Source organism: Lucilia sericata, unplaced genomic scaffold, assembly GCF_015586225.1.
Source record: "Lucilia sericata isolate MDLA Ls3-8-SP2 unplaced genomic scaffold, ASM1558622v1 Contig001746F_arrow, whole genome shotgun sequence".
Lineage (NCBI taxonomy): Eukaryota > Metazoa > Arthropoda > Insecta > Diptera > Calliphoridae > Lucilia > Lucilia sericata.
Window position 1 is genome coordinate 15303 of NW_023995649.1, and position 15483 is coordinate 30785.

At 30.8% G+C, this 15483-nt stretch overlaps 1 long non-coding RNA gene across 2 annotated transcripts in view; it reads left to right on the plus strand.

The window, feature by feature from the left end:
- The first annotated feature begins 2600 nt into the window (after positions 1–2600).
- LOC119612587 overlaps positions 2601–15483 on the plus strand; it is a 58450-nt gene continuing 45567 nt past the window's right edge. For both annotated transcript variants that reach the window (XR_005232156.1, XR_005232155.1), the window contains exon 1: positions 2601–3031. This is a non-coding gene — a long non-coding RNA (uncharacterized LOC119612587). The remainder of the gene's footprint in view (positions 3032–15483) is intronic.

The following is a 15483-nucleotide window of genomic DNA, read 5'->3' on the forward strand; positions in this document are numbered from 1 at the left end:
ACTAACTAACTAACTAACTAACTAACTAACTAACTAACTAACTAACTAACTAACTAACTAACTAACTAACTAACTAACTAACTAACTAACTAACTAACTAACTAACTAACTAACTAACTAACTAACTAACTAACTAACTAACTAACTAACTAACTAACTAACTAACTAACTAACTAACTAACTAACTAACTAACTAACTAACTAACTACTAACTAACTAACTAACTAACTAACTAACTAACTAACTAACTAACTAACTAACTAACTAACTAACTAACTAACTAACTAACTAACTAACTAACTAACTAACTAACTAACTAACTAACTAACTAACTACTAACTAACTAACTAACTAACTAACTAACTAACTAACTAACTAACTAACTAACTAACTAACTAACTAACTAACTAACTAACTAACTAACTAACTAACTAACTAACTAACTAACTAACTAACTAACTAACTAACTTAACTAACTAACTAACTAACTAACTAACTAACTAACTAACTAACTAACTAACTAACTAACTAACTAACTAACTAAACTAACTAACTACTAACATAACTAACTAACTAACTAACTAAGCTAACTAACTAACTAACTAACTAACTAACTAACTAACTAACTAACTAACCTAACTAACTAACTAACTAACTAACTAACTAACTAACTAACTAACTAACTAACTAACTAACTAACTAACTAACTAACTAACTAACTAACTAACTAACTAACTAACTAACTAACTAACTAACTAACTAACTAACTACTAACTAACTAACTAACTAACTAACTAAACTAACTAACTAACTAACTAACTAACTAACTAACTAACTAACTAACTAACTAACTAACTAACTAACTAACTAACTAACTAACTAACTAACTAACTAACTACTAACTAACTAACTAACTAACTAACTAACTAACTAACTAACTAACTAACTACTAACTAACTAACTAACTAACTACTAACTACTAACTAACTAACTAACTACTAACTAACTAACTAACTAACTAACTAACTAACTAACTAACTAACTACTACAACTAACTAACTAACTAACTAACTACTAACTAACTAACTAACTAACTAACTAACTAACTAACTAACTAACTAACTAACTAACTAACTAACTACTAACTAACTAACTAACTACTAACTAACTACTAACTAACTACTAACTAACTAACTAACTAACTAACTAACTAACTAACTACTAACTAACTAACTAACTAACTAACTACTCTAACTAAACTAACTAACTAACTAACTAACTAACTACTAACTAACTAACTACTAACTAACTAACTAACTAACTATCATCTATCTATCTATCTATCTATCTATCTATCTATCTATCTATCTATCTATCTATCTATCTATCTATCTATCTATTAAATATATTTTACGGGGGGTAAAAGTAGGTCCTTTTTATGTTTTCCAGTTATAACAAATTCCTTTCGAAATGTTTAATCTAACACAATATGCTGTAGGGTATTAATAAATAAATTTTTCAATTAATGTGGGCGCCTTTTCCGAATGTTTGTTTTTATTATTATTGTACAAACTTGCAATAGTTCTGTTTTTGTCCATTTTGCTTTTATTACCGTAGACATTCTAATGAACAACAAACGAAAAAAAACTCTACAAAATAAGCAACATATGATTATTAAAAGCAACATTAAAAGAAACTTAACAAGTTTATAGCAACATGTTGCAGAAGAAAAAGAGAACATAGAAATAAGCAAGTTGTTTTTTAATAAGACAGGTTTTTGTTTAACAGCAACAAGTTGCTATAATAAAGCAAATCCTGTAGACAATGTTGCCAGCAAGTTGTGGGTTTGTTATGTTGCGAGTGTCCTTTAACAAGTAGAGGTATTTTAATGTAATGTATACTAAAGAATAAGTGGAAAAACGGGTTGTAAAAGGACTCGCACAAGAAATCCAAAATAAAACATTTGTTGTTTTTGTTTTTTCTTTTTGTGTGAGGATTGCTTAACAAAACAGCTGAGTCCTTTAACAACTAATTTAAGGGTAGTTTTTTTTAAGGATTGTTATTGTTTCTGCTAAACTACAAAAAAAAATGTTGACTGTTAACTTGGCCTCGGTGAGTAAAAAAACACTTGGCAAAATAAAAGCAACAATAATTGAATAAGAAATACATGGGAGTAAAGTTTGATGATGATAATGATAATGTTGATAATAATAATGATGTTCGTTGGTTGTTTTTAGCTAGTGTTGCTTGATGGCCGGTTGGAAAACAATTTTTTTACACTTGTACACTTGATTTTATGTAGAGTCAGTCTCTTTTATTCACAACTTTTGTTGCTTTCCAAACGTATACGGTTTTCGTGAGTATGTCTTTCTATAGCTGTTTGTGTGCGTGTGTGTGTCAGTTAGTGTATTTTTTTTTTCGTTTCCTTTTCTTACTTTTAGCCATCTGTTTGGTTGTTTGTTGCAAATGTTTCTGTTGACTGTTTGTTTCTTATTTATGTGTGAGTGTGTGTGTGTGTGTCTGTGTTTTAGCCAAATGTCTCCATGTTTTTGAACAAAAATTATTACCACATACTCGTACACAAAATTTCAGTTTCATTTCAAACGTTGTGCCGAATTGTTGTAAAATTGATGCGCGCTCGCTTGTCCCTCTGACAAAGAAATAACACACAACGTTCTGTGTTCTGTATTCTACTCAAATACGTTACGCGTTTGTTAATTTATTTTTTAGTTTCGGTTTTAATAGAAAAATTTTTTGCGGCATTTTTTTAATAATAGCAACAAAAAAGCGAAATAAAAAGTTTAAAAATATTTCTGCGACGAAACGTTAAAACGAAACGAAATTTGTTGAAAATTAAAAAAGAAAAGAAAATTTATGAAAATTTTTTTGAAATTAAAAAAAGTTATTAATTTAAAAGTTAAATTTAATTTAAAGTTTAAACAAAAAGTTTATACAAAAACCAATTTTAAACCTCCAATTGAAAGGAATTTAATGAAAAAAATTTTAAGGCAAAAGCAAAATAGTATACGAAGTAAGAATAAATAAATCATAAAAATATATTTTAACAAAAATTATGAAAAAAATGTATAAAAATTAAAAAGTTATAAAAAATATATAACAAAATTGTTGAAAATTTCAAAATTTTATTGCAAAAAATGTATTTAAGTTTTTAAAAATCATGTCTACGGTTGTTCGTTATATGGATTATTAAAGCAGTTTATGAAATATGTATTTATTCTCATCATTGTTGTCTTAACTGAAATTATATGATTTTACGAAATTTTTGGGAATTTATTAAATTTTCTTAAGAAATCCGAAAGGTTATTAAATGAGTGTTAAACTTATATTTGCAGTTGTGGCATAGCTCTGTTATAATGATTTTTGTTTGCAAAACTAGTTTTTAAAATAATTGAAAATTCGAAATTTTTATTTAAAAACTACCTTTCACTACTTATACATTGGCATTTAAGCTCATTTTATTGTAGACAACTACTCTAGGCTTGCTTACAAATAAGGAGTTATATAAGTACTTGCTAATAAACAGATAGTTGAGTTAGATTCTACAAGCAAATCTGGAATCTTATTATCAAACAGAAATACTATTTCATTTTCTATATGTTTATAAAAACCGTTTGCTAATACAAAATAGCAAAAACTTTATAATAAGCACTTCTATATAAGAGGATATGTAAGTCATTACTAGATTACTTACAAGTAATACTGATGCTTAGTAGTAGTATTTGATGCTTAATATCTGTTGAATATTCACAAGTCATTACCAAATATTGGGTATCGATATAATACTTCTCTACATTGACTTTAGATCATTGAATGAAATTTTAGGTTTATGAATACTTGTCGAGCTCTCATTATGAGAATCAGCAGTCTGTTTGAAAAATTGTGAAGTTACTAAGTGTTTCCCTCAATCAAGTAAACAAAAACTCATTCAACATTCTGTGGAATAGTAGAATTGAAAACTTTTTTCAAAACTTATATTCAAAATTCAGAAATTTTTATTAAATGTGAAAAAATTAAGTTTTAAGTAATAGTGTGTTATACAGTGGTTTATGAATGTATTATTTTCTAGAACTATTGCTGATATCTTAATGCAGATGCCTTCGAGTTGCTCAACAGTTCTAAGACTTGTCGTTGAAATGGTGGCTACTGGTGGGCCCCCAGGTATTGATCACCTCGTGTAAAAGTCTTTTGATTTTTGCATAGGTTAAAACTGAAACCCTAGTCTCATTATTTCCCCCCGGGTACATCTTATTGTTATTGCAATCCCGGGGAAAAGAGGTGCTACCAGTATCTTTAGTCTGCCGGGACTATAAACTGATAATGATCAAATATATCCTCGGCCTTTTCTTGGAATGATTTGACATGGGGTCGAACTAGAGAACCTCACAATCTGGTACCATGGGAACCTGTTTCCCACTGGTCAGAGTTTCGGACTTTATCTTGCCCTGGTTATAAAAGAGGTCACTTTGAGCCAAACTTGAGCAAAGTGCTTGTACATGGACCGGCAGAACCATGTACAAAAATAGCCACCGGTGAGTAAGAAACACAATGGGGCGGTGGTGAGTCGTCTAGTCAGCTCAGCCAGTGATTGAAAAGTACTATCGTGTAATAGGGACAACACGACAGGTGTTCACTTACATTTGCTACAGTTAGAATCTACTTCCATTAACAAGAATTAACCTCTTGTCTATGAGATTTCATAGGAATATTGGGGTAATTTCACTTCTTTTCCGTTTGATTCGCCAACCAATAAACAGTAGCGCTACTCATAACTCTATTGATCATAATTTTACCTATAAATTGAAAAATCGGTTGACTAATATCCTAATCTCTCCCGGGACGATAAGATAGCCTTCAGAAATGTTTTCTAAGAAGCCCTTGTAATCTGTATAAAAGGTCTGTAATCTATTTCATTTGTCCACAAGAGAATTATCAATGAAATCTGCTAGTAAGTGGTATAAGTCTCTGAAGTCGAAGGGCTAGACTTCAGAAACACATTCGAAGAAGTCCCTCGATATCTAAAAAGGCCTAGACCAATTCAAATTGTTAGTGCACAGGAAAAATTGTCTATGAAATCTGCGGGAGATTGTTATTAGTCTCCACAGATTTTGCGAAAAGTCTCACATGTAGATTATTGCGAAAATTTTCATGAGAAAGAAAGACTAGTGTGATATTCTTCGCTTTGGTATGAGAAGCTTTTTCAACTTTTAGGGTATAGATTACTATGCACCTGGTCTAGGATTTAGCGATATAGGTTCAGTCAATTCAGCTTGCATATAAACGAGTTAACTCAACGTAGTGATAGGCCATATTAAAATGCCATCTGGAGCCGATTCAGTTTTTCTTAATTTTTGGGGAATTGAACCTATCATTGAGATTCGCAGTCTGATCTTCTATAATATTGCAAATCAACTATCTAGAAAGTTGTTTGAAATTTTATTTCCATCAGAATAGACCAGATATCGGCAAAAGGATAGATAATAAAGAGCTCTCTAACTGTAGGCTGGTGTAAACAAAAAACATTTGTCTGTGAGAAATCAAGAGAACTCTTTTCCAATACCAGTTGTAGACTAAAAACGAGTCATTATAACAAGTATAAGAGAGGGAGGATTGACTGAAAGCTCTATCAGTTTTAAGATAACAAGTTTCTGCTGCAGTTTTATTTCCATCTCAATAGATTAGGTATTTGATGAGAGATATAGTATAATGAGCTCTTCAGTGGGTTGTATATGTATTTTATGTAAGTAGATGTGAGCAAACATTTGTTCGAGTGAAATCAAAAGAACTCTTTGTCAATACCAGTTATAGCCTCAAAACGACTCATTATGACAAGTATCAGAGAGAGAGAGAGAGAGAGGAAGAGAAAAAAGCAGGAATTAAAAGCTCTACAAGTCTTAACATAACGATCTTTTGCTACAATTTTATTTCCATTTCAATAAACCAAATATTGACAGAGTGAGAGAGAAGAGTTCTCCATCTGGTTTTGTTTGTATTTTAAGTAGATGTGAGCAAACATTTGTCCTGATGAAATTAAAAGAACTATTTGCTTATACTTGTTATAGACTAAAAACGACTCATTATGACAAGTATCAGAGAGAGGAAGAGAAAGAGCAGGGATTAAAGCTCTATTAGTCATAAAATAACGATCGTTTGCTATAATTTTATTTCAGTTTCAATAGACACAGAACAGCTCTCCAACTGGTTTTGTTTATACTTTTAACAGTTGAGAGTAAAAATAAACATTTGTCCAAGTGGAATCATGAGAACTAATTGACAACAGAAGTTTTAGACTAAAATCGGGCCATTCTGAAAGCTCAATTTTATATCCATCTCAATAGACCAACTATCGCCAAAGCAATAGAGATTAATAAGCTCTCCAGATGGTTGTATTTGTATTTTATGCACTTGAGAGTATGAAATCAAGAGAACCCTTGCCAATACCAGTTATTGGCTTGAGCGAGTCATTCTAACAAGTATCTGAGAGAGAGAGAGAAAGAGGGTATCTGCTTTGTCTTTATACATTAGATCTAGTTGGATTAAATTATTCAAAATACCTTAAAAGCTTCAACTTAACTTCTATTAAGCTTCGTGCAGAGCGTTACAATTAAGACAGGTTTTCATAGCCAAGGAACTAGTTACGGAACTAGTCATGCTTTAGCTTCTCTGCTTGTTCGACTTTATTCTCTTCAGGGTATAAAAAATTGACTTAAAAATGGAACTAGTCATGCTTTAGCTCCTCTGCTAGTTCGACTTCATTCTCTTCAGGGTATAAAAATTCACTTAAAAATAATAACATCAACTTAAATAAAATAATTATTTCAATGCTATGACACTAAACGCCTTTTGTCCAAAATTTAACTGTCACATGTTATTAAAAAATAATTTCAAAATTTATTAACTCATAATGAACATAAATCAATATGTATTAAAAATATAAAGAAATTCTATAAAAACTAAACATATAAATATAAAAATTATTAGAAAAAAACTAAAAAATACATAAAGCAACAAATGACCGCATGTTGAAAATATGTCTCACAGTGAAAAAGCAAAATTTTGAAATTTTGTTATACAAAATTTGTCGTGACTTTACAATATAAAATACAAAATAACAAAAAACTAAATGAAATTATAAATAAACATATTACAAAATCTTATAAAAATAGCAACAAAAACAAATCAACAACATTAAATGAAAAATCTAATAAAAAAAAATATCTTACAAAATTTAAAGAAAATTAAAAAAAAAAAAAAATAAAAAGAAATTAAAAAAAATGGAACAAAAATTTAGTGTGTTTTTAAAAAATATATATATTTAAAACTAAACTAAAAATGTGTCATTTACTTAAACACACACACACACATATGACTATAGAAAATTTTAAATAAAATAAACAAAAATATGAAATCAAAAAGAAATATAGAAAAATTAGTGAAAAAATATTGAAAACGAAAAGAATTAAGAAAAGAAAAGAAAATCGACTGAAAGTGAAAAAAAAAAAAAAAAATTATGAAAAATTATTTAATTTGTTTTTTATTATTTTTAATTTTTCTTTTCAAAATTATCACTGTGAAAAACCTTTGACTAGTGTTTGAAATAAATAAATAAATCATTTAATATATAAACATAAATTTTAAAGAGCAAACGTTTAAAAAGCTACAGACTGTTTTCAATCAAATGGAAAAATCTTTAACCATGATTTTGTAAAAACAATTTGCATTTAAAATTAAAAAAAAAACACAAAATTATGGTGTCTATTAAAATATTATTGACGTCTGTGAAACATGTGTGAATATTATTTAAGAAAAAAAAAAAAAAAATAATAATTAATAAATCTACACAAACGGCGAATTTTTTATACCCTATAGAATAAATATTACAAAAATACAGCAAAAAGGAAGACGATGTTTTCAAACTTCGAAAAAAATGTTCAGTTCTGTTGTAGTTTTGTTCTTGATCTATCCAAGTTCTGTTCTAGTTCTGTTCTAATTCTGTTCTAGTTCTGTTCTAGTTCTGTTCTAGTTCTGTTCTAGTTCTGTTCTAGTTCTGTTCTAGTTGTGTTCTAGTTCTGTTCCAGTTCTGTTCTGTTCTAGTTCTGTTCTGTTCTAGTTCTGTTCTGTTCTAGTTCTGTTTTAGTTCTGTTCTAGTTCTGTTCTAGTTCTGTTCTAGTTCTGTTCTAGTTCTGTTCTGTTCTAGTTCTGTTTTAGTTCTGTTCTAGTTCTGTTCTAGTTCTGTTCTAGTTCTGTTCTAGTTCTGTTCTAGTTCTTTCTAGTTCTGTTCTAGTTCTGTTCTGTTCTAGATTGTTCTAGTTCTGTTCTAGTTGTTCTAGTTCTGTTCTAGTTCTGTTCTAGTTCTGTTCTAGTTCTGTTCTAGTTCTGTTCTAGTTCTGTTCTAGTTCTGTTCTAGTTCTGTTCTAGTTCTGTTCTAGTTCTGTTCTAGTTCTGTTCTGTTCTAGTTCTGTTCTGTTCTGTTCTAGTTCTGTTCTGTTCTGTTCTAGTTCTGTTTAGTTCTGTTCTAGTTCTGTTCTAGTTCTGTTCTAGTTCTGTTCTAGTTCTGTTCTAGTTCTGTTCTAGTTCTGTTCTAGTTCTGTTCTAGTTCTGTTCTAGTTCTGTTCTAGTTCTGTTCTAGTTCTGTTCTAGTTCTGTTCTAGTTCTGTTCTAGTTCTGTTCTAGTTCTGTTCTAGTTCTGTTCTAGTTCTGTTCTAGTTCTGTTCTAGTTCTGTTCTAGTTCTGTTCTAGTTCTGTTCTAGTTCTGTTCTAGTTCTGTTCTAGTTCTGTTCTAGTTCTGTTCTAGTTCTGTTCTAGTTCTGTTCTAGTTCTGTTTAGTTCTGTTCTAGTTCTGTTCTAGTTCTGTTCTAGTTCTGTTCTAGTTCTGTTCTAGTTCTGTTCTAGTTCTGTTTCTAGTTCTGTTTCTAGTTCTGTTCTAGTTCTGTTCTAGTTCTGTTCTAGTTCTGTTCTAGTTCTGTTTCTAGGTTCTGTTCTAGTTCTGTTCTAGTTCTGTTCTAGTTCTGTTCTAGTTCTGTTCTAGTTTCTAGTTCTGTTCTAGTTCTGTTCTAGTTCTGTTCTAGTTCTGTTCTAGTTCTGTTCTAGTTCTGTTCTAGTTCTGTTCTAGTTCTGTTCTAGTTCTGTTCTAGTTCTTTTCTAGTTCTGTTCTAGTTCTGTTCTGTTCTAGATCTGTTCTAGTTCTGTTCTAGTTTGTTCTAGTTCTGTTCTAGTTCTTTAAAGTTCTGTTCTAGTTCTGTTCTAGTTCTCTTCTAGTTCTGTTCTAGTTTTGTCCTAGTTCTGCTCTAATTCTGTTCTAGTTCTTTTCTAGTTCTGTTCTAGTTCTGTTTTAGTTATGTTCTAGTTCTGTTCTGTTTTAGTTATGTTCTAGTTCTGTTCTAGTTCTGTTCTAATTCTGTTCTGCTTCTATGACCTTGTTCAGTTCTACTTATATCTTTACTTGTTCTGTTCAAACACATGATCAGCGTACTAGGACTTGTCGACCTTCATACATACATTTTGGTTTACCAGACATATGCTAAATAGAAAACTATAAAAGATAAGTAAACAGACAAACATTAAAATTGTAGATAATTAAATAAGTTTAAGCAAAAAACTCTACAGCTGCCTTATTAGCATACAAGGTCAGCTAAGAATATGGGGCAATAAAAATATAAATTCGTAAGGGCGGACAAATATTACATTTAAAGGAAAATAAAGAATAAAAAGTTAATTTGTAAAGGCCACTAAAAGCCAAATTTATAAAGGGATTTAAAAATATTACTTACATACAAATATAAATAGTTTTGATACAAACATATTATTCCTAAAATACCTGTATATATATCATATTACCAGAATATTTATTCATTTAACTTTTCCAAAAAACTCAACAAATCTCTCTATATCACATATTTAGATTTAATAATTTATTTATTTATTTACAAAATATTATTAAATGCAATAAACCAGATAATTGCTGTAAAATTTCACTTTGTTATTATCCTATTTTTCCCCAATTTGTTATTGTTTTTTCTTTTTTTTTCAATCAATATTTGCATATAAAATACAGCGCGAATATTGACAATTGAATCACACACTTATTTGAAATAAAAAACAAAAAATTAGCAACAACAAACAGCAGAAATAATTTTTCGATAATAAATTTAAAAAAATTCTAAAACAAAAAAAAAATGTGTTAAAAACTAAATTTACGTGTTGTGTGTGTTTAGATAAAAATACTATATCAAAAACACACTTTTAGTCATACATATAGAATGGAAGAGAGGCGAGTCATCATCAGTTGAAAACAGAAAAAAGTTTTATATATTTAAATATTTCGATATACACATATGTTTATATCCCAAATTTTTTTTTATATAAATATTTATTTTATATATAACACTGATATATTGCTTTAAAATTTATGCTTAAACTTAGTTGTCATTTTCAGGAAATAAATGACCTAGATCTAGTTTTTGTTGAAGATTTATTCAAAATAAATCATATAATGTAATACGGGTTACTGGAGTCATATAAGTAAATAGCAAGAGAATAACGCTTTAGTTCAAGAATAAGGCTTTAGTTCTAATTCTATTCTGTTCAGTTCTAGTTCAGTTTTAGTTCAGTTTCTAGTTCAGTTCTAGTTCAGTTCTAGTTCAGTTCTAGTTCAGTTCTAGTACAGTTCTAGTTCAGTCTAGTTCAGTTCTAGTTCAGTTCTAGTTCAGTTCTAGTTCAGTTCTAGTTCAGTTCTATTTCAGTTCTAGTTCAGTTCTAGTTCAGTCCTAGTTCAGTTCTAGTTCAGTTTCTAGTTCAGTTCTAGTTCAGTTCTAGTTCAGTTCTAGTAGCAGTTCGAGTTCAGTTCTAGTTCAGTTCTAGTTCAGTTCTTCAGTTCTAGTTCAGTTCTAGTTCAGTTCTAGTTCAGTTCTAGTTCAGTTCTAGTTCAGTTCTAGTTCAGTTCTAGTTCAGTTCTAGTTCAGTTCTAGTTCAGTTCTAGTTCAGTTCTAGTTCAGTTCTAGTTCAGTTCTAGTTCAGTTCTAGTTCTAGTTCAGTTCTAGTTCTAGTTCAGTTCTAGTTCAGTTCTAGTTCAGTTCTAGTTCAGTTCTAGTTCAGTTCTAGTTCAGTTCTAGTTCAGTTCTAGTTCAGTTCTAGTTCAGTTCTAGTTCAGTTCTAGTTCAGTTCTAGTTCTAGTTCAGTTCTAGTTCAGTTCTAGTTCAGTTCTAGTTCAGTTCTAGTTCAGTTCTAGTTCAGTTCTAGTTCAGTTCTAGTTCAGTTCTAGTTCAGTTCTAGTTCAGTTCTAGTTCAGTTCTAGTTCAGTTCTAGTTCAGTTATAGTTCAGTTCTAGTTCAGTTCTAGTTCAGTTCTAGTTCAGTTCTAGTTCAGTTCTAGTTCAGTTCTAGTTCAGTTCTAGTTCAGTTCTAGTTCAGTTCTAGTTCAGTTCTAGTTCAGTTCTAGTTCAGTTCTAGTTCAGTTCTAGTTCAGTTCTAGTTCAGTTCTAGTTCAGTTCTAGTTCAGTTCTAGTTCAGTTCTAGTTCAGTTCTAGTTCAGTTCTAGTTCAGTTCTAGTTCAGTTCTAGTTCAGTTCTGGTTCAGTTCTAGTTCAGTTCTAGTTCAGTTCTAGTTCAGTTCTAGTTCAGTTCTAGTTCAGTTCTAGTTCAGTTCTAGTTCAGTTCTAGTTCAGTTCTAGTTCAGTTCTAGTTCAGTTCTAGTTCAGTTCTAGTTCAGTTCTAGTTCAGTTCTAGTTCAGTTCTAGTTCAGTTCTAGTTCAGTTCTAGTTCAGTTCTAGTTCAGTTCTAGTTCAGTTCTAGTTCAGTTCTAGTTCAGTTAGTTCAGTTCTAGTTCAGTTCTAGTTCAGTTCTAGTTCAGTTCTAGTTCAGTTCTAGTTCAGTTCTAGTTCAGTTCTAGTTCAGTTCTAGTTCAGTTTCTAGTTTCAGTTCTAGTTTCAGTTCTAGTTCAGGTTCTAGTTCAGTTCTAGTTCAGTTCTAGTTCATTCTAGTTCAGTTCTAGTTCAGTTCTAGTTCAGTTCTAGTTCAGTTCTAGTTCAGTTCTAGTTCCGTTCTAGTTCAGTTCTAGTTCAGTTCTAGTTCAGTTCTAGTTCAGTTCTTAGTCAGTTCTAGTTCAGTCTAGTTCAGTTCTAGTTCAGTTCTAGTTCAGGTTCTAGTTCAGTTCTAGTTCAAGTTCTAGTTCAGTTCTAGTTCAGTTCTAGTTCAGTTCTAGTTCAGTTCTAGTTCAGTTCTAGTTCAGTTCTAGTCATTTCTAGTTCAGTTCTAGTTCAGTTTCTAGTTCAGTTCTAGTTCAGTTCTAGTTCAGTTCTAGTTCAGTTCTAGTTCAGTTCTAGTTCAGTTCTAGTTCAGTTCAGTTAAGTCTAGTTCAGTTCTAGTTCAGTTCTAGTTTCAGTTCTAGTTCAGTTCTAGGTTCAGTTCTAGTTCAGTTTCTAGTTCAGTTCTAGTTCAGTTCTAGTTCAGTTCTAGTTCAGTTCTAGTTCAGTTCTAGTTCAGTTTTAGTTCAGTTCTAGTTCAGTTCTAGTTCAGTTCTAGTTCAGTTCTAGTTCAGTTCTAGTTCAGTTCTAGTTCAGTTCTAGTTCAGTTCTAGTTCAGTTCTAGTTCAGTTCTAGTTCAGTTCTAGTTCAGTTCTAGTTCAGTTCTAGTTCAGTTCTAGTTCAGTTCTAGTTCAGTTCTAGTTCAGTTCTAGTTCAGTTCTAGTTCAGTTCTAGTTCAGTTCTAGTTCAGTTCTAGTTCAGTTCTAGTTCAGTTCTAGTTCAGTTCTAGTTCAGTTCTAGTTCAGTTCTAGTTCAGTTCTAGTTCAGTTCTAGTTCATTTCTGGTTCAGTTCAAGTTGATTCAAATAATATAGTTTCTTAGTTAGTTAATACATTTACCAAAGTTTAAAAACTTATTATAAAACACTTTACTTCACAAACTTGTAAAGTTTCGAACCTTTAAATAATTTATCTAGAGTAAAAAGTAAGTGCCCTTAAACTCCCTCATTTTACGTACATTACACGTCATCAGTGAACAACAATTACTTTGCGGTAAAACAAAGAAAAGGGTATTATTAAAAAATTTATAATAAATAATCAAATTTTTAACGGAAATTTTCTTAGATAACTACACAAAAAGAATAAACATTATTTAACTTAAAAAAACTATTAAAAAAAAAACTTTAGCCACCCTTAAATATTTACGTTCAAAAACTACTTGACCAGATATTTTATAGGCAACACGCACGTCTAAGGACTTTAACATGCATTCACACACACACACACACTGTTTAACCTTAATTTAAACTAACTAGTTTAGTCTAAAGAGTCATTATGATGTATGTAAGTAAGCAGACGTCTAACGCTTGAGTGACGAACAGGCAGGCACCTTTAATTATTTTTTTCTTTTTGTCATTCTGTTTTCGTTCCCTACAATTACCCTGGCATAGATTATGCTTTTTTTGAAAAAAGAACTATTCATAGTTAGCAAGCGAGGAAGACGTTTCAAATTCGTTTCCAAGGATATTTTTGGTGGTGTGTTTTTATAACTTTGAACTTGTTGTTTAGGGGCGAGGAATTTGTTTAAAGAAGTTTTGAATTTAAACATATGTTTTCTTAATTTACATAATGCTTTTTTTATTTGTTTTGTTTTGGAATTTTAAAATATTTCTTTTTGGTGTTTTTTCCTTTCAAGTTGCTTAACAGTTCTGTAATTCGAAATAAGCGCCAAAAAATTGGGAGTCCTATTGGGAAGAGAGAAAAAAGTATAATTTGTGGGCTGCTACCGAATTTTGAGGGCTGTATTTGAACTGGAACATGAATAGAATTGAACTAGAACTGAACTAGAACTGAACTAAACTGAACTAGAACTCAACTAGAACTCACTAGAACTGAACTAGAACTGAACTAGAACTGAACTAGAACTGAACTAGAACTGAACTAGAACTGAACTAGAACTGAACTAGAATGAACTAGAACTGAACTAGAATGAACTAAACTGAACTAGAACTGAACTAGAACTGAACTAGAACTGAACTAGAACTGAACTAGAACTGAACTAGAACTGAACTAGAACTGAACTAGAACTGAACTAGAACTGAACTAGAACTGAACTAGAACTGAACTAGAACTGAACTAGAACTGAACTAGAACTGAACTAGAAACTGAACTAGAACTGAACTAGAACTGAACTAGAACTGAACTAGAACTGAACTAGAACTGAACTAGAACTGAACTAGAACTGAACTAGAACTGAACTAGAACTGAACTAGAACTGAACTAGAACTGAACTAGAACTGAACTAGAACTGAACTAGAATGAACTAGAACTGAACTAGAATTGAACTAGAATTGAACTAGAACTGAACTAGAACTGAACTAGAACTGAACTAGAACTGAACTAGAACTGAACTAGAACTGAACTAGAACTGAACTAGAACTGAACTAGAACTGAACTAGAACTGAACTAGAATGAACTAGAACTGAAACTAGGAACTGAACTAGAACTGAACTAGAACTGAACTAGAACTGAACTAAACTGAACTAGAACTGAACTAGAACTGAACTAGAACTGAACTAGAACTGAACTAGAACTGAACTAGAACTGAACTAGAACTGAACTAGAACTGAACTAGAACTGAACTAGAACTGAACTAGAACTGAACTAGAACTGAACTAGAACTGAACTAGAACTGAACTAGAACTGAACTAGAACTGAACTAGAACTGAACTAGAACTAAACTAGAAACTAACTAGAACTGAAATAGAACTGAATAGAACTGAACTAGAACTGAACTAGAACTGAACTAGAACTGAACTAGAAACTGAACTAGAACTGAACTAGAACTGAATTAGAACTGAACTAGATCTGAACTAGAACTGAACTAGAACTGAACTAGAACTGAACTAGAACTGAACTAGAACTGAACTAGAACTGAACTAGAACTGAACTAGAACTTAACTAGAACTGAACTAGAACTAACTGAACTAGAACTGAACTAGAACTGAACTAGAACTGAACTAGAACTGAACTAGAACTTAACTAGAACTGAACTAGAATTATAAAAGTAGGGTGCCTTTAACAAATTGTTTCTCTCTCTCTCTTTCTCTTTCACCCACAACTTTTCTATTACTCTCCTAAACGATTTTATAGTCAAGTATTCGTTTGAGAAAATACGAATATTAAACATAAAAAAATTGCAAATTATATGGTTCAGTAATCAGCAAATATTAGAGAAAAACAACAGAACTACTCCTTATACACAACACAGGATTTGAATTATTCAAACACACTCCACACGAAGACATTCAACAAACAGACACATTTTTTGGCGCACAAAATCCTAGAGTAAGAGTAGCTATTTAATGTTAAACGTCAAGGATATGTTTATCCTTAAACAATTTTGCGTGTTAGGCATTTAAGATGAGCTCCATCACGACGACTACTACTACAACGCAACGGTGATGGTGATGATGACGATTTCTTTTGTAGCTTCTTTTTCCCAAGT